The following is a 24,253-nucleotide window of genomic DNA, read 5'->3' as shown; positions in this document are numbered from 1 at the left end:
ACGTACACCAGTAGAAAGACTTAAAATGCAAGAACAGGCCTAGTCAGATTCATTTACCCAAAAAGCGATGGCATTAAAGGGGCGACAGCCTGGCATGGAAGCGATTTTCCCCTGTTTTTACAGCAGCGCTGGCCCATCGCTGGACTTGACGTTGCATAAATTTGTTGCACAGGAGCAGCAGCAGCGTCAATGAAGCGATAATTGTAAACATACGCAGCACCCACACACACACACACACACACACACATACACACTACCACGCATAGAGACGCAAATGTGCTGTGAAGAGTGGAGTTAAAAAACCAAAAGAAATGTGCGTCTCACTCACCTCGCAATCTTCTCCCCATTTTTTTCTTCCGCTTCAACCAAGGAACCGCTCCAGCCTTCACTGACGTCACGCAGCCCCTCTCTGCAGCAGAGAGCAGCAGGCCTGCAGAGGACGAGCAGGGAGGAGAGAGGGAGAGGAGGAGAAAGGAGGGGAGGAGAGAAGCAGGGAGAGAGAGAGAATGATTAAACAGATGCAAACACATGAATCATAATAAAGCACATCCCTCCCATCGTCTCATTAAAGAGATGACACTGTACCTGTAAGCCTGTGGGTGTGGACAGACAGACTAATGAGACACACAGATTGACTGACAGCATGCTCCATTCATACAGCTCTGCATTACAAGCTGTTAAAACAATTTAGTTCTGCCAGCTGCTGATTTGTTTTGTTAATCAATCAAATAAATGCAGAGGTTAAAACATAATCTGTTTCATGTGTCACAGCTTTTGCTATCTAGCACCCTGTCAGTCATCCAACCAAAATGTTGCTCAGCCATTTCTGGGGAGGGAGGAGGCATGATGAATCATAATGGGTTTGTTTGTCCTGGAGGGCCCGAACAAGATAAATGGTAGTTAGAAAGGCAACCCCCAGTTTTAGCAAAGTGTGAATACTCCAGGTGTGTCCTATACTCTTGCTAATCAACCATGCTAAGGCAATTTATGCTTTGGTTTTAACAGCTAAGATGTATAGCAGAAAATCATGAACTACCATGAACTGTGGCGGAAGAAGTCGGGCGAGCAGGGTCTTCAGCAACTATGAAAAAGGCTGAACTTCCTTCACTCTACTTCAAGTACTCATGATAAAAAAGGGAGCTAGAACAGCAATATTTGTATGGAGAAATTATTATGCTTGTATTTACATATTGAACATTTTATCAATCTGTTTTTTTCACGTTTTATTTGTTTGATGTTTAAACGTGAAGCAAGTAATAATGACAGCTGACATTTGCTGCTTATCATAGGATTTGAAGTAGGTCTGATTTAATGTGTGGGCCATCATAAACATGACAGTTTGCAGTCTAAGAGTTGGGCAACTACAAGAGACAGATCATTTCAGGGAACTACTTTAAGTCTCTGCTTATCAGCTCATTCTGGACTACTTTACTTGACACCAGGAGAGAGGATTAGATAGAGTGGATGATGTTGGTGCTGAAAATCACAGACTTTAATTTCTAGCAGTGCAGATGCTTTAAGGATACTGTGTGTCTAAACATGGAGGATAATAATGAGGATTTTGAAAAGAAGGTCATATGAACAGGCCATATCAATATAAGTTAGTGTTGTTGGCTGCTGACAGGCAGCTGCTAGGTTGCAGGTGTGTAGTGTTGTTTATAGCATAAGCTTAATCATAAAGCAGCCTCAACTCCAGCTGTTATATTGTAATTTTTGCTCAAAGCTCTTTTATTGTGTAAATCCACAGACGATGTCTGTGTTGACCATATTCGTGTGGTAATTGTTAGTATGAAATATTTTTTTAGGAACTAGATTTTCCCCTCATAGCCTATATATATACGGAATTAACTATGCTTGTAATCAGAATAACAATAAGAAATACTATATTTATTATTATTATTATTATTATTATTATTATTATTATTATTATTATTATTATTATTATTATTATTATTGTTATTATTGTTGTTGTTGTTATTTTTTGTAGTTGTTGAATGGCCTTGTAATGAGTGGCCATGTAATGAGTGATGGGTGGGAAAGGGAGTTGACATTCAGATGTGACAACTGATGTCTATTCTATATTTTTGTACCTTATGTTGTGTCCCACACTGTCTATTTGAAATGTTGAAAATTTTCTATAAATAAAGTTGGAAAAAAAAGAAAAGAAATACTATATGTATCCTGGGGGAAATTCAGTCATTACAGTATACTCTTATACAAAGTATGTAAGACGGTCAAAATATTAATAGAAAGAAACAATACAATAAGATAAAAACATGAATAAGATGAAAATAATAATAATAACAATAACAACGACAATAATAATAATAATAATAATAATAATAATAATAATAATAAAGTATATACAGAAGCGCAGAACAGTTATAATTAGCTATGTACAAAAGCACTGGGATTGAAGGTGATATATACTGATTTATGATGTATTGTACATTTTGTAACATTCATCACAATGCTAAACCAGGAACAAGTTAATTTCTGTTCTAATATCAATTCAATTTTGTTTGTGTCAAAAAGAATTGTACCATGGGATCAACCCAAGGCTTTTTTATTTTAAATCTTATGAGGTTTATTTCACATGATGCCTTTTTCTAAGAATCATAAAGTTTACTGGACATGCTCCTTCAGGAGAATGTATGTATGGGTCTGCAAAGAAAAAAGAAAACTAAATATATAAGAAATCTGCTGTTTACACTGTGCAATGTGTATTCTGTACCTAATGGGAACATTTGGTGGCCACAAAGTGATTTCTATGGCAGTGATTTGATATAATTGTAAAGTGGTCATCAACATATTTATTGTAGACTTATATCATCCTAGCTTCTCGGTGTGTAACCCCATGTTGTAGAATGGCAAAGATGGCGCCTGATTCAACACCAGAGGCATGCTGTTTATCTCTTTGTGCATCCTTGACTTCACAGGGTTTGAGAACACTCTGCTCCTTGTTAGAAAGCGGTAAGTTAACAGCGGGTCATAACTTTTAAAACCACTCATACATTGGGCTGCTACGGATACAAGAAAAAAGAAAACAACAAAAATGTTCTAAGCATTTTTAAGATAATTTGGCTTAGATAGATAGATAGATAGATAGATAGATAGATAGATAGATAGATAGATAGATAGATAGATAGATAGATAGATAGATAGATAGATAGATAGATAGATAGATAGATAGATAGATAGATAGATAGATCAAATGAAAAAAAATTACAATCATAAAAATAGTAATAATGATAAGGTGAATACAAAATAAGATAAAATAAAACATAGTAAATATAACAGCTATAAATACTATGTACACTTCTACACTTCTATCTTGTTACTGCACGGATTAAATTGCACCAGGTTATTTTTTTTTGCATATTCAGTATATGTGTTGTTGTAGTTCTTAATTCTTGCTTATGTATGCATTTTCCACATGTTTAACTTTATTACCTGTTCCACCATCCTGATTTTTTTTGCCTTAATTTTTCCCTCTGCTTAGTTTTAACATATTTTATTATTGAGAATCAAACTTGACCTAACTCTAACTGTGTACATCTTTTCAGATATATTTTGAATGACAAAAAGGGTACGGAAATTGATTATTTACAATTTATCAAAACTAGCATTAAATACAATGTATTTCCTATTTTTTCTATGTTGTTTGCTATTGGTTTTTACTTTCATTTTCAAGGTACGTTTTACAGTTGCCTGGTCGTAAAACAGGATGTAGGAAACTCCTTTAGCCATAAGTAGGTATATATAAGAGGTGACCTTTTCTTTAGCTGGGGGTGTCTGGCTTTCTTGCTTAGGTTTCAGTGGTGATGTTGCCGCCTGAGCAACCTAGTTCTGATTTATTTGTCAAACACTTTCTCACCTCTTGGTTTCAAAGGAGCTATAATACAAGTATATTTACTCAGTGTATTAGTATTATTTAGTTAAAGCAGCTCTTTTCAGATAACACATCACACAAACATGTGAACTGGCCGCCTTGAATGGTATTGTACATGCTTTTGGGGGGTTGGACCATGAGGAACATTAGCACTATACATTTTACCTAATATTTGTGACTAAAATAAAGAAGTTACCATACCTCAACTGCTACACATCATCATAATAAATTATCTGTGAAGTTATTTGAATGTAGGTGCTTTTAATTTGGCAAAATGGTCAGCTCAAAAGGGCAGAGCTAAGTCCTCAGATTGAATGCTGACCATATGTTCTGATCAGTACGACTACTTAACAATGTCTCCAGTTATTTGGAAAATATGTATTTATACATGTATGAGCATGTGTTTGTGAGCAGTGTGTGTTTATGTGTGCAAAGAGGAGAGAAAGTTGCAGGATTCCATTTAGGAGCTAAGGCACCACTTACTGGTCAATGTTGAGAAGTACACTGCATACAGGATGCTATTTAAAAATTCTGTATCTCCAACAAACAATCATATACATAGTCATATCTTCCCATATGACCACACTGACTTAAAATAAACATTACAAAATAGTTATGTTCCTTCCAGCTCTATGTAATGTCCCATGTGATACACTGCAATGGTATTAAGTAGAGACATTTTATCAACAACTTCCTCTACCATAAGGTATGTGATTCAACTGTTCTTTTGTACATCATTATTCTCTGGTACATGTCTTAGATCCAACATGTAAACCGTGCTCAACGGTGCTCAGCGACCAAAATATGTCATACAGCACACACTCAGAGCTGTGATTTCATACATTACAAGTTAAAAGCTGGCCTAAATTTGAAGCTGCAATTAAAAAGTCTCAGCTCTTTTGTCTTCTGTTTTCACCTTTCTTCTTAGAAATCATTTAGTGCACTCACCTTTAGATCATTCTGAGAAAGTACACAGAACATTAAGATGTCAAATGGGCCATAATTCATCACAACCCTGACACTCTGAAATTACTCATGCCCAATGTCAACTTTTTCTTGCTCTCATTTCCTCTGTAAAAACTTGATTTAAGATCTTTGACACCGTGAGTTCTTTATGGTTTGTGAGTGTTTATGTGAAAACTTTTCTTACTGCAGTAAACACAGGACTAAGTTGTAGTAGTTTTTGACAATGTTGGAGAGCATTATAAAAATAATTGACTGATGTCTCTGTAAATCTTAGTGTGTCTGCAAAGGACAAACACATTCACATTTCCAATAGTGTGTTGTTGCTGTGGAAATAAACACATAATCCAAGTTTGGCATTTGGAAAATACTCTATATGAACATTTGAAATGATCAATTTGGATCACCTCTTAAGTGTAATTTAGCAAGTCATTCATTAGACTGATTCGTGACGTAATCTTCACTAACGCCGTTTCGTGAAGGACCAAGCCACAGCTAGTTTACAAAGCAATGTTGGCTTCCTTAAATACCTTTGTTAAGTTACCATGTAGGCCAATACTGCTGATGTTGTTCACAGTAATTAACATATAATGAGATAACAATCATTTTAGGGTTGTTGATTTGCTTGGGTTTTTTCTCCACCTGCTCTTATGAAGTCAACACCGATGAAAGATATGGATTTAACTCAGCTGATAAGGCTAACCATTAACTGTCTTGGCTGATATAGATGAGAAAAAAAAATATTTAAAATGTTTGTGCTGTTAAACAGCAAATCTGCCGCCTCCTGCATACACATGACACAAGGAAAAACATCTCATTACAGGGAAAAAATGAAGGCTTAAATGTACTAACCTTAGTGTTGTGTGCAGAAGACCACAGATATGGAATGAGCTTGATGATGTCTTTTTCAGTCTTTAAGAAGAACTCAAAGAAGCAGTTGTTATCATCATATGAAGTATTTTTAAATTACCTGATGCTGCTATTTAGATAGCTGGAATGTCATTACTCATACCTATTGTCCTTGTTGGCTTCAGCCACCATGTGTGCTCGGGCCTGAACTGATTTTATGCTCGAAGGCCCCTGATCTGTCATTTTTGGGGATCTGGGGGTGCCTTATGGCGCGAGACACTCCATGCCATTCAATTAATGTGGACTTTTTTTTATGTTGGGCCCTCAACCAAAAGCTTTTGGAAGCTTATAATGGGTGTCCCTTTCATGCATCTTTATTTTCTTCAGTTGACTTTTTGGATTGGTGTGTGTTTCTTGGCGTATTAAATGAATCAAATCAAATCAAATCAAATCAAATCAAATCAAATCAAATCAAATCAAATCAAATCAAATCAAATAAGGCTAAAAAAAAGCAAAGTTTCAATATCTATAACTTTCAGTACCCTAGTAGAATAAGTAGACCACATTGCAGTTATAGTGTATCCTGGGAAACTGTAAGTAATGTTTACATTGATAACAAAATGCCTGTCATAGTCTATTGAAGTCAGAGCAGTCTGCAGTACAGATTATTAATGGCTCTATTTCTCGTTGATGCAGGCTTTCTTCATACTTCATTATGATTTATAAATTATATGACATAGTTTTAACGTAAGTCTTCCTGTGGTTACATATCTTATTAAATGTTTGCTGATACCAATATTTACTGATGTAACTTTTTTTTGTCTAATGTTGTTCATATTTATCGGCCCTATTTATAACACCCATCCCTGTTGATAGCAGCATTTTTGTGTTATGGTCTGTGAGTCAGCTGACAGTTTATTTTATAGAACTGGTGATCCCATAGGAGAACTTGGTAGAAGAAGTGTATGAAAGAGACAAAAACTGGGCATGGAGAGGGTTCGAAATAGGACAAACTATCTCTTACTGGGAGAACTGGGCATGCATGGGCAGAGTTTGGACAGTAAAAGAGATGTCTGATGAAGCTGAAGCAGTATAACCAGGTCAATTGAATCAGATGAAGCCTGCTGGGGTCAAGAACAAAGCTAAGACATAACAATTTAGCTTCTCTTCTCTCATGAAAATTAGGGAGTACAGCGTACAGCCTAACCTGGCAGGAGTGACCTCCAGCCCAAACAGGCTTCTTGCCCTTGCCCTGTCTTCTTTATTACATCACTCCACAGACTCTTCTCTCTCTGTTCCTGCCTCTTCCCTCGTAGAGGATGAGCCATTCAACTCCACTTGTGCACCTAATTTGACGAAACCCCAGTGAGGGGAGGTGTCCACTCTCCATCTAGTTCAACAGTCAGGGTGTGAAGGCCTGTAGGGACCAAGTGATAACCACTGAGGGCTATTTGGGAGGCTATGTGACTTTATTATTATTAGTTAGGCAAAAGCACTGGAATGAGGGTGTAATTTAGGGCTTATCCTTTTCATCAAGGCACAAGTATCTTGTTTATTTAGCATCAGCAGTTATTTTGGGGTAGTTTAGAATGTAATTTTAGTCAAAGTGGCAATGATCAGGCCTAGTTTGGTGATACAAAGAGTGTTCTCTTTGGATGTTAAGACAAATATGCAGCAGTGTTTATTTTCATTAATTCAGTTAACATTTTAATTAACTAGACGATAAAAAAAAACCCAAGTGTTTCTTCCTCTTTTCAAGCAGGGATACTGTCTGCCTCTGAGCCTTTCATACATTTCACAGTAACAGCTGACACCTTCAGTCTGTTTTCTAAAAAATAGTACCCCTTTCATCAGTACAAAAAAAGTAAAAACCCAAACCTGTTACATCAATCTCTACCCCTCTACGCCCTCTACATGCCGCACTCATCCAGTCATGACAGGGAAAGACTGACACACAAAAGCTTAAAAACTCTCTGCTTCGGGACATTTTGATAGGATGAATATGATGCTGGGCCGTTTTCTCGCTCTCACGTCAAAAATCGTGGCAAATTTAGACCGAACACCTTTATCCATCCCTCCTTATTCATATTTATGAGAAGTGAGTGACAAACTCATTGTGTGGTAATTACAGTGTGGTGAACCTTCATTGTCTTTAGATTGGTAGAGACTGAGACATGCTGTGCTTTGGCTTGCTGCACTAATGCAAACCTCTTCCATGTAGATATTATTAGTCACTGTTTGCTTAGCAACCACAACACATGTCTGACAATTTTGTACAATGAAAATGTTTAGCCCAGAGTTTATTTTTATTTTTGGCTGCGAGGATTCACAAAATAAGGTAAAAGAGGAGAAGACATAGGCAATGGCTGCTTCATGCTCAGCTCTGAAGTTACCTCGCACTTTTATTCTGAGGAATTGTCAACATAAAATGTTAAATCAATCGAAGAGGGACATTTCTATAAGTAACTGCACTGATCACATCCTTAATTTATCATAAAAGATGATTATAGTTAAAATTCAGACATTACTTAACCAGTGGAGTGCAGCCATTATAATATTTTAAACATGAAGTACTACGCTCATCTGACCTACACATTGATTGAGTTCAATAGGTCATGTTGGGCTTAATAACCTGTGGCTAACCACATCAATAAGCCATGGCTGTATGATGAAGCAAAAGCAATAAGTCTCTAGAAAGAGGCAGAAGTAGTTATGGGCTTAAACAGCAGGGGGCACCAGTAACACGCAAGCATGAACACAAAACCAGTGACTGACAGAAATATTATACTGCTTTTATTCATCAGGGCGAGATTAAATCAAATTTCAGAAATGTCTGTAAATGTTAACAGAGAACACATTGTGTCTCAATGTATGATTTGTACCTTCTCATCTTTTTATCTGTATTATTCTTAGTTTTAAAGTACTTCATGCTATTAAATGTTACGCTTCATGTACATTTGGTGTGTCAGTGATTGAGTAATGTTCTGTAAATCAAGAGGATACATTTCACAAAGGCCTATATTCTGCATGATCACAGACCACACGCGGTGCAATACAAAAAACAGCTACCTTGTCTTCCTCACATGAAGAATTCTTACTACCTCACCTAGTCAAACAGGATTTTACCATTTGTTTACACTCAGGCTACCGCAATAGAACCGCATATATGCATGTGGGAGCTCAGTCAATATCAATATATCACCTTAAGTGTCAATTATGCTCATTAGAAGGATACAAAGTGAGGAAACTCCAGACTAACAGCTTGAAAATCATTATCACAGTAACTGAACAACAACGCAACTCAGCTGTAAGTGTTGGGTTTATTTTCAAGCAGTCCAGCAGCTATAAAAAAAACAGCACGTGTGCAAAGAGGCCAAATAACAGGGTACTATAAAAGATTTGAAAAGCACTTGAAGATTTATTCGAGTATTTTTGGCAAAAGGTGCTGCTATAGTTTGGAGTTGGCGTTGCAGGAATGTATTGCTATTCTGCAGGAATGTTATCACTACAGCTACAGCGACTTAAGAGTCAGCGTCTGACTTTAATATACAACATAAATATTTTTTGTAATGCTTTCTGAAGAGCCCAGTTGCAGCCAGTGTGAACCTTCACTTCCACTAAAATATCAGAACTTGAAACGGATGCTTAATAGTCTAACTTTTAAAAATGTATTAGTCAAATTAAAATGCAATAATAGCCTTGATTAAAAAAAAATAAAGAGTGGAGTTTGTTTGCACTGTGGTCCTACTGAAGCAGCCAGAAAATGCATAGTTACACTTACAGACTTGTTCTATTAAATCTCTGTTTAATAAAGTATGCATTGATTGTAACTAATAATAAATCTTCAAGATTTCAACCAAAATACATAAAAGGATGTGATTCCTCATTTGTGCAAGCATTACAGTGTCAATGAGATGTCCAGCTGTCTATCTGTGCATGCATCAGTGTGCTGTATATTTAAAATACAGAGATGGTGATGGACAGGAGCCTTTGTGCAGCAGTAAACTAAGCGTATGTATTTCTATAGTAGCACTGATTTCTGAATGAAAGCTGATCCCGCTGACTACAACCACATTAATGTCCCGATGTAGTAAAACACAGGTCTTATAGCAAAAAGCACATGTAATGACACTGATTACCCACATCTCTGCATTCTTAGCTTGAGCCATGGATGTTGCCATAGTAACACGAGTATGTCTTATCAAGTACGGCCCTTGTGATTTTTTTTTTCCCTGCAACTTATTTAGACTGTTCACTGTAGGTATGACAACAGGCTGTTGAGTTGTTGCATTCATTTCCATGTTAATAGAGTTAACAGCCATTGTGTGTTAGCTTAACCTTTGATCCTGCCTTGTCAAACTGTTGTCAGCTAATATTAAATTAGGCTGCTAATGGTGGCTTTTTATGCAAATGATGTGAAAATGCTTCAAAACTATAAATAGGCACATCTCAGCTGAGAGCTAATATGATGGTTTCTGTGATATCAAAACATATCTGGGGTGTTTCAATGACCAGATTGTGAAAAGTCATTTGTGATTGGAGGTGCTGATGTTAATCTTATTCTTTTTAGCTTTGACACAATGAGGGCTCAGCCTGCAAGCAGCAGATTCAAGCTTGCTTTGGAGTTAAAGCATTTGTGATTTCATATGATTTGCAACAAATTATACATAAATAGGGGTAAAATCATTGACTTGAAGCCCCATGTCACCAGTCTGAAGAAACCCTTTAATCTCTGTTGCATTTTGCTTGCATAGCAGAACCGCAAAGTGCAGATTTTATTTGAACTTGGTCGTCACTTTTTCACTTTGTAGCTCCAAACTCATCACACACTTGCGCTTCCTCTTTGGATAAAAAAATAATGAGGCTGTTTGATGTGAGACCACTACGAGCCGTAATGAGAGGAGTAGACTGTTCAGGACACATGAAAGCTCTTCAGTCCATTTGGACCACGAGCAGCCATTACAGCGCAGGACTGAGACACCGCGGAGGTCTAGCTGACTTTATGAAGGGGGTACAGGATTTAATGATGGAGGCAACAGCTAAACCTGTCACCCTTTTAACATCTCATGGAGACAAAATTCAGAGGTGTTAAACACAGGGAGACCTACAGCATTGGAGGGCAGAGTGAATGGGCCATAAGAACAGAAACGTGGTCACATTAAAAATGGCTGTGAAACATTCAGGTGCAGTAGGAGATCACAATTGAAGAGAATCTGCTACATAAATTAGAGTCCTTGATTGTACCGGCGCTGCGACTGTTTAAGTGATTGTTCAACTTCAATCATACTTCTCCATTCGTTCATAATGATAATTTCTTTGAGGGTTATTCTCTTCAGAAAAAAAAACCCTGTTTAACAACCTACAAAGTGATGAGTCCATAAATTATCTTGTTCTCTTGTCCAGAGGCAGGAAGCAGCATGTCTACCTCTCATCATATCAATCTCTGCCTCCTTCACAAGACGCCACTGTCAGTGGTGCCAGCAGAGACACAAACACAGAGAGAGGATGAGTAGGAGGAAGGACGAGCTGATGGTGATGGAAGGATCAGCATCTCTTCATTTATCTGCAGGACGCTAGAGGAAGAGCCCCAGCTGAGAGAGGGTTAATATTTCTCCAGTTCAGGTTCTGGGGGACTTTGTGATTTGTCACCTTTAGAGGCAAGCAGCAAGTGCCAAGAATCTAGTTAATGGTTAGACCCAGCATCCTGCCACCGGGCGCCATTTTGGCTCCATGACAAAGGAAGGCCTGCCTCAGCCTCCTAGGACACTGTGGACAAGCAGGGGGGGCCATGACACTATCTGTCTCCCCAAAGATGGCAGTTCCTGATCAGTTAATAAGTAACGGACACAAGGATGCATCAATCCTGAGGAGTGACATGCAGTGTAAATGCACAGACACACAGACGGTGGGAGCCCAATGCTGATGCTGTAAACATATCTTGTTAACAGGAAGCAGACCCTATGCCGCCACAGCATTGAGTGACAGGATCACAGATGACTAACAACAACACAGCAGACTCCTTTTTTTCCTCCTCTTATGTGTCCTCACTAAGCGTTTAGGCTGCTAATTTTTCAAAGCTGAGTGAGGTGTTATTACCTCTGTTTGTCTTTGATACAGGGAAAGTATTAAGGAGCAAATTAAATGAGAGGATGCATTCATGCTTCCTTTTATAAGCTGAATGTAGCACTTTTCTTTGTACATGTGCCTGAATCAGAATCAGGGTTTATTGTCAAGTGGGGTCACACATGGAAGGAAATTGTGCCGATGATTTTGGTGCATATCAATGAACACAGATATAGAATAAAGTAGAGGAAACAAACTGAAAATGTTCTCTAGTGCCTAAAATACAAGTTCCTGGGAGGCGTTTTTAGCAGGTTATGAAATTACTGATGCGGAATAATCAGAGACCAATCATTTCTGTGTAGTAATTTCTGATGCTTGTAACACTTGTTAGCCAAAGTGACTTAAAGTATGCTGCCAAATAATCTTTAGATTCCATTGCAAGGATTCTCAGTGGATCAGCCGGATGAGATTTTTAACAGAGAGATACAACTTTGTCCACAGGGGGCGCCAAAATCAACACAAACCAACATTTCTCACAGTAGCTTTGAAAAGCAGAAAGGATAAGAAAGTATAAGAAAAAAGCTTAATAGTTAGTACAGGAATTTTCAGGGTGTTGCAAAAGTTTACTGCATGAAAAACTGCAATGGACAGATCATAATCCTGAATAGGGCGTTAACTTAAAGCATGGAGTTAAATGTGTAGTCTTAATATGATATTGAAATGATTAGAATTAAGGAATATGTTTATAAGCAATTAAAAAAAACGTGCATTAATGAGTAAAAATATTGACTTGCCACTTGGGAAATAATGCAATATATACAATTAAAATAAAATAATGCTGTAATGCCTGAAGTGGAAGAGAGTGAATGATAATTATATGGTGTACATGAGGATTTTTGCATTTCTGTGGTATCCTTCTTTGGTATTCTGCTCTAAAAAAGGGTTATTTAAAGACTCTCTGTTTCTTTATTTTAACGTATAACTGCCTGTTACATCCTCTCAAATTCCACACAAGCAATTAGATAAACTACAACCTAAATCACATTGTTAATTCACATGGTGATTGCTTACAACACGAGACAAGAGACTGTGGGGCCTGCAGTGAGAGATTTGATTTTTAAATGTGTACTGCTGATCTGACTCATACATATGAAAGCCCCCATTTAAAGCACCAAGATTCACAGGAGAGGGACAAAACCTGTCTCTTTGGATTTCCAACACTCGACAGGTTTAAGATCAGAGACGGCTTCTGTGTGATATACAACTGCAGCTTCTTAGCTTGGGAAACCTACATACTGTACTCAATACGCCCCTGTGTGACCCCAGCAGGGCTCCTATACACTCGGACAGGGAGAGACGTTATTCTCTGTGCTCTCCCCTCTGTGAGAGTGACAGTCCATCAGCAGCCAAAAGCCAATGGGGGGCAGAGAGGCCATTGTGGACCAGTGAAGGGGGACATTAAGGGATAAAGAGGGGAGGGGATTCTGTGACGCTACAGCTTTTGCTATGATGCTAACCACTCCAGAGGGAGGGTTGAGAAGAAAGTACAAGCAGGCAGTGATGGGAGAAGTTATCGGATGGATCCTTTACTTCACTGAAGTTAGTCAAGCAAAGTTTAAATGTATTCAAGAAGTAAAGGTCATGCTTTCAAATACATGGACTGTCTTTGTAATGTACTCAAAAGTATCAAGAGACATACTACACATTATGCAGTTTGATGACCTTGTCAGAGCAATATTATTTTGATTTAAAACATTACATTAGTATTACAAATGCGGAGGGGAAAATGTTTAAACTCTGCAGCTGGATATGTCAGTCAAGACTGTAGTAAAATCAAAATCTGCAAAGGCACTAGAGCTGCCAAAACAATTGAAGGTTTTCCCTTGGTGTGAAAGAATGTAGTTGCAGTGGCAGCAATAGGAGAAAAAGAAGCAGCATTAAATTGACCTGCTGGAGAACAGTGAAAAAAAATAGTGGTTAAATATTGAGTTGATTTTCTCGGATGCTTGACTCCTGTTGCAAGCAGGGCTGTGCCTACACCTGAAGTAAAATTTATACCTGTGCAACATTTAGTTGTCTAGAACGTGTACAACAGAACAGAAGAGAGAACGAAACGACATGACGGAATAGAATAGAATAGAATAGAATAGAATAGAATAGAATAGAATAGAATGGAATAGAACAGAATAGGGCTTACAGAAGAAGAATAGAAGAGAACACAGTAAAGGAACCCTCTGCGTCAGGTTCCTGCTCACCCTGAAGGGATTCTAATTTGCATAACCACCTGTTCACTATGCATCATCCCACTTATTAGCTGACTGCTTACTAAAGATATACAGTATGCAGGTTGACACAGCATTTTGATTCAAATACTTTTTATTGGTTTAAAAATAATTTATTTGTCCAGTTAAAAAAGTAGGCGCTCCGGTGCCATAGTTGGTAACACTTCTATCCCAACAGATTCTTATCGGCCTTCTTGCGGTTTGAATTAACATTAAACTGAACATTTTAATTCACTGTCAAGATACAACATTATAGCCTACTTATGTGCTATAATTGACATTAGATTTAACATTTAACATTTCCACTGAAGGTAATGTTAGCCAAGGTGAACAGGTCAATTTATGTTGACATTTCTGTCCTCACTCAGCACTCCTTTTACTCAGAACTTTGCCGTTCACACCCTCTTGAGCATTAATGAGGCAAATGTCTCCACTTTTAACCTTGTTTCTATTACTACCACTTATGGGCAAATGGAGCCCAGTAGTTCCTCAGGGTGCTCTCATGTCTGTGCTGGCTAACTATTCGTTTTGACCACAGTGTCAACAGGCAGAGGTGAAATGTGCTGGACTCCTTTCCACACATTGATCTGATATAAAGTGTGTGGTCAGGTTGCCTCTGATGTTGCTTTGGCTATTGAGAAATAATTACTGTTATGGGTTTTTGGCCAATGAGAATCAAACATTTAACACTGCCGAGTTACAAAATTAAATTAAGTTAAATTCGACCAGAACTCAATAGAGTAGAATCACACTGAGCAGAAGAGAGTAGGCAAGATTGGATGTGATACAACAGAATAGATCAGAAAATAATCGAAAATTATTAAAACTCTGAAAGAAATATAATACAATAGAACATAAAAAACATAATACAACAGGACAAAGGAAGACAGTAGAATACAATAAAATTCAACAGCGCAGAACATTCAAATAGAGAAGGATCATAACCATAATGTCAATGGGAGTACAGTGTAGCGTAGTATGGTGTAAGGGAACAGGAGAGATTAAAACCAATGTTACAAGTAGGAGAGTATAGAATATAACACAACAGCACAGAGTGGAATGAAAAATAACACAAAAGCAAAAAAACAAAGAGTAGAATGAAACAGCTCTCCTAGTCTCAAAACCGAGCAGAAACACACTTATGATCTTAAAACCTTACAAACAGCCACTGTCTGATTCTCTCTGTGTGATTCAGGTCACTTCTGTTCCTGTCCAGAAAATAATGGGGCTCTGTGTTCTCTGTTATTCTTCACTAATGGCTCCAATTCACAACTATCAGAATTTTAGCGCACATTAAAACAACTGTTGCGAGCAGTCAGTAAGAGGGAGAGGGAGAAAGAGCGGGCTGCTAATGCTGAAGTAGCTACATTTTGCATACATTTCATGGAGCTTCAAAGAGCCATGCTTGATTTGCCTGGTTAATTTAGATGCAGAATACATACTGTAGTTGGCATTTCAAGGCTGCTGGTGTGCACATGCAAATCGTCGCCCTGCTTGACGGCGAGGGTTGCACTGTATGAGTTGAGCATGTTCAGCCCACTCGTTTTTATACTACTAGTCTTTATGTCCCAGCTCTGCCTCCTCTCCCAGGCTCTGATTCCATCTTGGCAATGACAGACATGCACATACACACACTCACAAACACACACATATTCACACAAACACACACGTCCTAATACACTTCCTCCTTCACTCACTTCTTTCTCTGAGCGAAACACACATGCGCACACTTTTCTTCAGACTTCGACACATTCTCTTTGCCTCTCTATGGGTGAGCCATCATTATCTAGAGAGAGTGCCAGTGTTTGGCCACACTGAGCCTCCTTCCCAGCATTCAGCTGAAGATATAGGCTGCTGCTAGTGACACAGCTGTCACAGACTCGCCTCATTACTGCTGTAGCAAATGTCAAAGCACTAAAGTAATCACTCATAGCTCTACTGGACACATGGTCATTCTCTCATAATTTATTTTGAAGAAAAGAAGGGTTAACAGTCGTGTGTAGATGGTGGTGTTTTATAAATTTATCATATGGCTTTTATTTGCAGGATTTCTGCATGCTAATGTGACAGCTGGTTTCGGTGTTTGCAATGAGTAATAGCATGATAGACATTTTTTTTTTACACAGGCACAAACTTTCTTCAGAGTCATTACTGTCAATCCAGGATCCAGCTTCCAGCTCACAGAGTTCATGATACATTGTGTATGCACCTGGAACTTATTTCTAGAGGGGATGCAACGGTATTGTCAATTTCACTATGTCGCGAAAACCAAAGTGTCTCAATACTTTCATGGACCTGTGACAACATGAAATGACGGTCCGCCGAGCAACAAGTGTAGTTCTGTTGCAGCCACAGAGGGGCAAGGTGGAGGGAAGTGGGAACTACAAAGACCATCATCCCATGTGTGCCTGTCAAAATGTTTGCACTCTGCTTGCTGCCTCAAATCTGGACACTGGCAAGTGGCATCAGAGAGATGATTTCAAAATTGTGGATGCTCCAGCAACTTTTAAATTTGATGTGTGGAAGAATTTTTGTTTCCCTGAGTCAAGAAATGAGAAAGGAGAAAAGGTGATTGACGAATGAAAAACAATACGGAGACACTGCCAGACTGCGATGATCTGCACGTCAGGGAACATAAGTAATTTAGAAGCCACTTGGCAAATCATACTTAAAATCAAACTTAGAGCTTAACAATAGGCTTAATTTGTCCTCTTTTTTTTTGTTAAAATCTAAATTGAATGTTGCACCCAAGTGGCAACCTTCAGTTTTAAAATATGAACCCCTTACGGAAGTGCTAACAGCTGCATTCCACTGGCTGTAGAAACACCAGAAACCACATCCACCCACTAAAAAAGACAATCTCTGCAGCAACAATAAACATGTTTACTATTATATTCAACATTTAATAATTAGATTTAGATTTGACATTTCTATTTAACATTTCTATTTAACATTTCTATTTAGCATATGGATTTAATAGCGATTTTAACTTAATCTATATTTCACAACAAAATGAAATGTGAAGACTATCACAAATATTGCCCTAAATGTGATAACGAAGTGACTTCTAAAAATTCATTCTACGTTTTTGTGACTGTTGGAGCTAAATCTGGAGAATTGTTGCTGTTATTTTCAGTGTGCACAACCTTACAAACGGTGCCCCATAGTTTACAGCCTGGTTCAAAAAACGGTTTAGGTCTGAATAGCTCATTTCTCTATCGGCACACACTGTATGAAAGATAATTTTTTCATAACTTGCAAGTTTTGCCCAAATACAGACATAGTTGACGTTGATTGACAGTTGTGCACCCTGTAGCTGTTAGCAAAAAGGCTAAAGGCCCGCTTCTTTACCTTACACAAGCTCTGACAAAGTTTGTTTGTGTTCAGCATTTCCATTATGGCACCCACTGACGATTGGCTTCAAAACAGCGCTTCAGTAACAGATTGGTGACGCCACGGATACTACGTCTATTTTTATACAGTCTATGCCTGCACCATGGACTTGTTTTTAAGGTATATTGTATCTTAACATTTATATATTGTTCTATCCCTAATTTCTAATTATGTTATGACACCATTTTCCCCCCCAGTTCAAATTCCAATTCCTAGACCTGAGTTTTGGCTGATAGTGCGTATCCCTCTGATACTAGTGAGACTGAAATATATAAAAATAATGATGTAAAAACACTGATTGTTACAGGATGCAGGATAATTTACAAGAGTTTTTTTTTTTTTAAGGACCTAATTTGTACTGGTATCAGATCAGTGCTATGAGTAAAACCCACCAGTACCCCATTCTCCATATTAGCTCGTATTAGAGCAAAAACTGGACTTTTGCCCTCCAGAAACCTCAATGTATTTAGTTTTGAAAAGATTATTTCTAGCTTTGTCCAAATAACAAATTGATGAGCGCAGAGTTGTTTTTACTTCCTCTGTCTTACTGACGATCACGACTGTTTTGACTGATCAGTCACTGTTAGAGGAAGTTGTAGTATCCTGCCTTTAGCCGATGGGGTTAATGGTTAACAGTTCATTCCATTGTCGTTAACAGCTGTGGTCACAGGCGTCCAAACTGTCCTGGACCACAATCAGTGTTTGTGGCACTGTTATTCCTGATTATATAAGTTCCCTCATTTTGTCACAGTAGTTACTCCAAGTCTGTTGGGTGAAAGTGTTGGAGAAATCTGTCACAAGTGTTACTTAGCATGCTCAACTTTCTGAGCAGTATGTCACCCTGAGCCAGATCAGGGCTCTGAGGTCTGTTTGTTCTCAGGTCAGATCTGGTATCCTGCTGTTGGCTGTGGAAACTTGACACTTCCACTCAGTATGAGAAGAGGACAGAAAGTGTGATCCTGTGAGATTTGTATGAGATTTACAATAAGGGAATTTTTTTCTCTACTGTCCCTCTCATTGCTGGGTCCTACTGAGATTTTCCTGGAAATGTCTGCCTGACACCGCTTGTCTTTTTACTGTGACAGATTAATTTACATACAAGACATCAGACACAGCTCAAATTTTGCTTCCTTCAACCTACGAGACTTTTACATGTTTATGGTAAATTTACTGTGTATGTGATGTTTTGACCATTCCATACAGCACTGTTAGCTTGCTTCTTTTTTTGTTTTCTCCTGCTCCTTTAAGGTGATGTGAGTTGTGTTTTATGCTGGGCACTTTTAGACACATCATCAACATGAATACTAATAAACTCTGTGTTCATTCAGGGCCATTAGCAAGTTGTTTTAATAGAGACCTTGTAATGGCATTTTCCCATTCATTTCTAGAGCTTTCAGTTGTTTCTTTCATTTATGTGAAATAGTTTTTCTGACCACTTCACTAACCCATCTTAAAAAGTATATATGGAATATACAACAGCAGTGGTTACAGAGCAGCCGTGTTAATGGCACCCTGAAGAATCTACTTAGCTCCATAATTCACCCCCTCCTTTCAGCTTTGAATTCGGCCTTTACCATCTCTTGAGGAGAATATTTATCCTTTTGGTCTTTAAATGAGCCACTATATTCACCAGTTTTCAAGCTTTTGTGCTGATCAGGAAGTGAACGGTGCTAAGAGCTTCATTTGGAAAAATATTGAAGAGCAGATAGTGAAACCAAAACAAATTCTGAAAGATGCTTAAAGTCTCAACAGAGCTGAAGGGAGCTGCTTAACCAGGTAGTTATTCTGTGCAAGTTTGTCGCATATAGGCTGTAAAATTAAGGGATAGGTCAATAGGTCCAATAAAGTGAAGACAAAACAGCCTGTGTTCTCCATAATGTAGCTTTAGCGAAAATTCAGACAGGAAGACCATAAAGGCAATCACAGCAGTTGTTTAACTCTCCTCTTCCTGGTTCAATAGCTCATCCACTCCAGCTGCATGCTCCGGAGCTGTCATTGGTTAATCAGCGGCGCCTATCATCCAATAGCTCAGTGGCACGCCCTTATCGTCAGCCTATCAACGTTCTGCTGTCTTTTTAAATGTGTGTCTCTCTCCAGCTAGGTCCTTCTTGCACTGATGGTGCGCACCCCTCCACCTCCCCATCTCCACCTGGTCTCTGCAAGTCTTCAAGTCCTGGAATTCATCAACCACCATCACCAGTGTCTGGACTCTGGGGGGGATTTCTTCTGCTGCCAAATTCACACATTCTACGCTCACAAAATTATCCACATAGAGTCCTTACACCAAAGATTTCTGTCAAGTTTCATTATTCATTAAGTTGTAATAAATAACATTTAATCTTCAAATTGTGTCTCTCCTGATTGAAATAACAGGTGTAACATGGGTCAAAGTAGAGAATTACAATACATGTCAAAACCACTTTTGGCTTGCTGTCATTAAAGTAAGCACTTATGATGATTTCTGTGTAAGCATTCTTTAATTTTAGCATGCTTTTTGGTGCTAAAAAAAGTGCCTGTGACATGGGTTGGGTACCTTTTAATTTGATCTATCCTAATTCCAATTCCGATTCCACTTAGCCATTCCAATTCTTACTGATTCTTGATTGTGGTTCCATTATTCTTGATTATCAAAAAAATAACAAAAAGGTCTACATTTTAATTATGTATTGTATTAAAAGTTATGCTTTGGGGCAGTTTTATCATATTGATAGGGCAGCTGAAGAGAGAAAGGAAATTGTGGGGAGTAGAGAGTAGGGGAAGACATGCAGCAAATGGCCTTGGCTGGGAGTCAAACCAACGACCAATGTAGCAAGGACTATAGCCTCTCCACATGGGGCGTACACTTAATATGCTAGGCCAATGATGCCCCAAAATAACAAATATTTAAAGAATAAAAATGTGCCTGCCTTTATTGTCGGGAAATTTAGGCTCTCAAAAGTGAACTGTCAACTGGACTGCATTTAAGTATTTTTCTATTTTCCTTTATTAATAAAAACATACACTACTCTTTCTTTCTAATGAGGATAGAGCAAGAAGAGAAATAACAAACCAAAACTATACCAATAAAAAATAGAGAAAAAAAAAAAAACGGATCAAAATTTAACACAATATCAACATATATAATGCATGTTGCATACCCAAATGCTGGTGACTCAACAGTAGCAAACAGGTGTAACCCCTTCACCACAAATGTTGTCCCTGCTCAGTGACTTTCTTCCATTTACTCCTTGTTCATCTTGCCCTTCATTGCTAACCTGAGTTTCTTTTCGTAGGAACCAGGGCTGGAGGGGGGGTCTCTGATCTCGTATCAAACAAAAATGTATTCTAAATATCACCAATCATGTCAACATGATTGGTTTACCTCAATGTAAATGGGAACATGAACTCAACTGTGTTCTCTACCTGAGTGTGATGAGCCATTTATAAAGCTGTGGCTCACGGGAAAAACCGTAGCATCTAATGCGGTGCCTCAAGTTTAAGCCTTGTTAAAGTAAATGCCTCATCATATTGGACTTGCTTTCTCCCATGCATGAAATGTCTACGCCACACATGTTGCATATTGTCATTATCTTTTTTTAGTCAAACTTAGCTAAACTTTCAACCACTAGCTGTGGCTCGCCATAATCCTCTGCTCACAACTTTTTTTGACATACTGCGTCACTGAGGTTTAATCTTTAAATATATATGTTGCTGTTAACAAAAACGAAACTTAAATTCACGTACCTTATTGGTTCCATGAATCTCTGAGATTTAGTGCCAAGTTGGAGCTGGTTCTTTATACCCAAGCCTGGATCTGACGTCAGGATTGACAGCTCTGTTTTCAGATTTATCTGCTGTAGCTGTCTTTACCAAATCAGCAGAGCAGAGAAGTCACTGCAAGAAAAAGGGTAATGAGTAACAAGAAGGCACTGAACTTTCCATAACATTGAGTGTCCACTTAACATCAACACAAAATTCTGTTCAAAGTTCTGCTGGGAAACACCCCGAAAAATAATGTAAGAACCTGTTCTGCTGTGGACTGCACTGGTCTGAGGAATCTTTATTTTATTTTGTACGTTGAATAAGTGTTATGGTTGATGGAAGGGGTGTGACATCAGTCCCATGGCTCCACTTGCCAGATCACTTCTGCGCATGCCTTGGCGCTGAAATATGTTGCAATATGTCAGCGCCCGTTGAGGGGGCATTTTGGCTTCACTTGTTGTAATGGGAGCAGATGGGGGCATGCCGTCCATATTAATAAAAAGTCAATGTTTCATCAAAATAAGTGACCCTTCCGCATTAAAAAATATTTATTTAGTGATGGATTCTAAAAAATATTGACTATTGCAGCTTTAAGTTAACAAGGGTTGTGATATGTTAAGGATAGCAATGTTCCTGTTCTCTTCTGAAGCAACAAAAACACTGCAATGTCAGAGCAGTAGGTTACAAAGGAAAAGATTACATGGCCATAAAGGTGCTTGTATGGACTGAAATGATTACTTCCATTGGCTGTGTAGTTTCTGGGGGTTAGTCAAAGTAAACTCATAGCTCTGCTGCAGCATTGTCTGGGTTCAGACCTGGAATGTTTCAAGGGCATGTGGTAAATCTCCCTACGTAACTGAATGTCATTGAGGTTATTTAGCTTGCTGTAGATATGTTCACTGCTTTCCATTCACTTAAGTAGCAGCCTATACTGTGAGGCTTAAGGAGTAGTTTCTATGGCAATGTTGTGTCCCGGACAAACGTGGTAGACTGGACTCCTTGACACCAGAGCTGACCTGTAGTTTATGAAGGAGCAGGGGAAAAAAAGTTATCCTCTAAGGCTTGATCAGAAATACAAATGAAGAAATTTGGGCACCAGAACAATGGAAAGAATTAGGCACTTTAAAATGTTTGCATAACGAGCTCCTTCTCGCCGCAATGGTTCTCTTCTTTTTAATCACCTGCACTCTCCAGACCACCTACACCCTTCTTCATGATCAGATACAGGACCGACGGGCTGATGTATGATCCGAGGAATTAATCTGCTAAGCCTGATTGCCATTACCGCCATGCGATTATGCACCTTGATTACTGAGCCCACCCCAAGGACCATGACGTGCCCGGGTGCACATTTTAAAGGTGCGCATAAAATTATGTGGTGATTACCCCACAATAGATCAATCCAGCGGCAAATGAGACTGTGTGGCCATATAGACCGTCTCAAGTAGAACTGTGATTATTAATAGGTACTTGAGGTGACCTGATACCTGAAGCCTGAACCGCGGAGACTGCCTCCAATCCTTCATATAAGCAAATAAATTCATTTTCATACATTCTGAAAGTCATTATTGGATTATTGTTGTAGAGGTGGGACTGTTTGGAGTTCAAGCATGGATAAAAGGGATGCTAGGCTCTTCAGAGACCACTGGGGCTGCACTTGTCCCTCTTAAGGTAGACTTCAATATTAAATGGTGGCACAATGTGGATGAGCTTGACTCATAAGGAAGGTGCAATGCTCCACTTTGCAGCATGTATAATATGCATCAGCTAAAGGTCAGTGTTTGACGTATATGATGCAAAACGAGTACAGATTATGCAGGAAAAAAACTAACTTTTGTGTGCCAATCAGCAAAGAGAAAGCTTGTGCTCACAAGTAATACACATGTAAGTACATATCATTCTGCAGTGACACTTATCCTCAGAATTTTGGGGCCACCTAATCCTTCACTGTCAATTTCAAGGATTTTTTATTTAATCCTGAGCCAAAGTATTCATTTGGGAGAGCAGATAAATAGTGCCATTGACTTACCCAGAAGCAATCCTACATCAAGCGATTAATTGGATGAGACAATAAGGAAGGGAAATCACATCTGTTCATGGTTTTCCTCCCTGGTTTTTACGTATGGAATATGTTAGTCACACAGAGACATTGCCTCAGATAAACCCCCCCAATGTAACAGTCCTAATGTTAACATATTTGCATTTGAAATCTCCTGGCAAGGACTTAATGGACTTGATGTGCTACCATTCACAGCAGAGGTCTACATTCTGAGAAAGCATGGTTCTCAGTGGCGGTCATGTGCCCTTCCTGCACAATTACTTAATGGCTTGAGCAATTACGCATATCTACAGGAGGAAAAAAAACAAATGTCAGGGAGTGGAAAAGAACTGATTTATGCCTTTTAGTCTGTAACAAAGCTTGAGGTATGAAGGTTTATGACACTGTAAACGTATTCGATAAAGACAACACGGCTGAAATTGTGCACACATGCTGTAGATATATCAAGGGCCATTTACAGTATGCAAATGTGAATTTTAGCTTCCAAATGCACAAACGCAGAAATTCCATCACTGGCCAGAGTTCAATAACTCTTCAGTCTTCAAGTGTGTGGATAATGGTCACTGTGACTGCACATCACGGCAATTCAAAGCCTCAACTATCCATCACTGGACAATGTTTGCCACTATAACAACATGAACAGGGGAGTGCTGGTGGATGCTGGTTGAGCTGTGTGCTGTTCTAAGTGATGAAGAGTGATGGACAGGAGAGGATGGGTACATACTATTCACAGTGCTCCATGTGGCAGCTTGCATTTTCACACTGCTACAGTATGTTTGTCAGCTACAGGCAACGCAGGCACTTACGCACTGCCGTGGGCAAGCAGAGTAGTGTTCTGCCAGTCGACTTCGTCATGGGGACATACATGTGCGGAGTCCCTGCTAATACATGTCTGCATGGTTGGCATTGACAGATTGTAAGATCTTTGCATCCAAGGGAAGATGCACAGAGCATCTTTCAGTCCAAATTTAACCACAGAAACAACAGATGTCTCCCTTAAATTTTTTGCAT

At 38.7% G+C, this 24,253-nt stretch overlaps 1 protein-coding gene across 4 annotated transcripts in view; it reads right to left on the bottom strand.

Moving 5' to 3' along the window:
- fbxo41 (F-box protein 41) overlaps window positions 1-21,315 on the bottom strand; it is an 80,287-nt gene extending 58,972 nt beyond the window's left edge. For 2 of the 4 annotated variants that reach the window (XR_004631851.1, XR_004631852.1), the window contains exon 1: window positions 329-438. The gene's annotated coding sequence lies outside the window, so the exon portion shown is untranslated. Of the gene's footprint in view, window positions 1-57; window positions 439-21,165 lie in introns of those variants that run through there. The other 2 variants (XM_034687714.1, XM_034687715.1) reach the window with 2 other exon arrangements.
- Between the last annotated feature and the right edge of the window lie 2,938 nt (window positions 21,316-24,253).

This window comes from Notolabrus celidotus, chromosome 7, assembly GCF_009762535.1.
Source record: "Notolabrus celidotus isolate fNotCel1 chromosome 7, fNotCel1.pri, whole genome shotgun sequence".
NCBI classification, from domain to species: domain Eukaryota; kingdom Metazoa; phylum Chordata; class Actinopteri; order Labriformes; family Labridae; genus Notolabrus; species Notolabrus celidotus.
The sequence above is the reverse complement of the archived record's forward strand: the minus strand, read 5'-3'. Positions and strand labels throughout refer to the sequence as shown.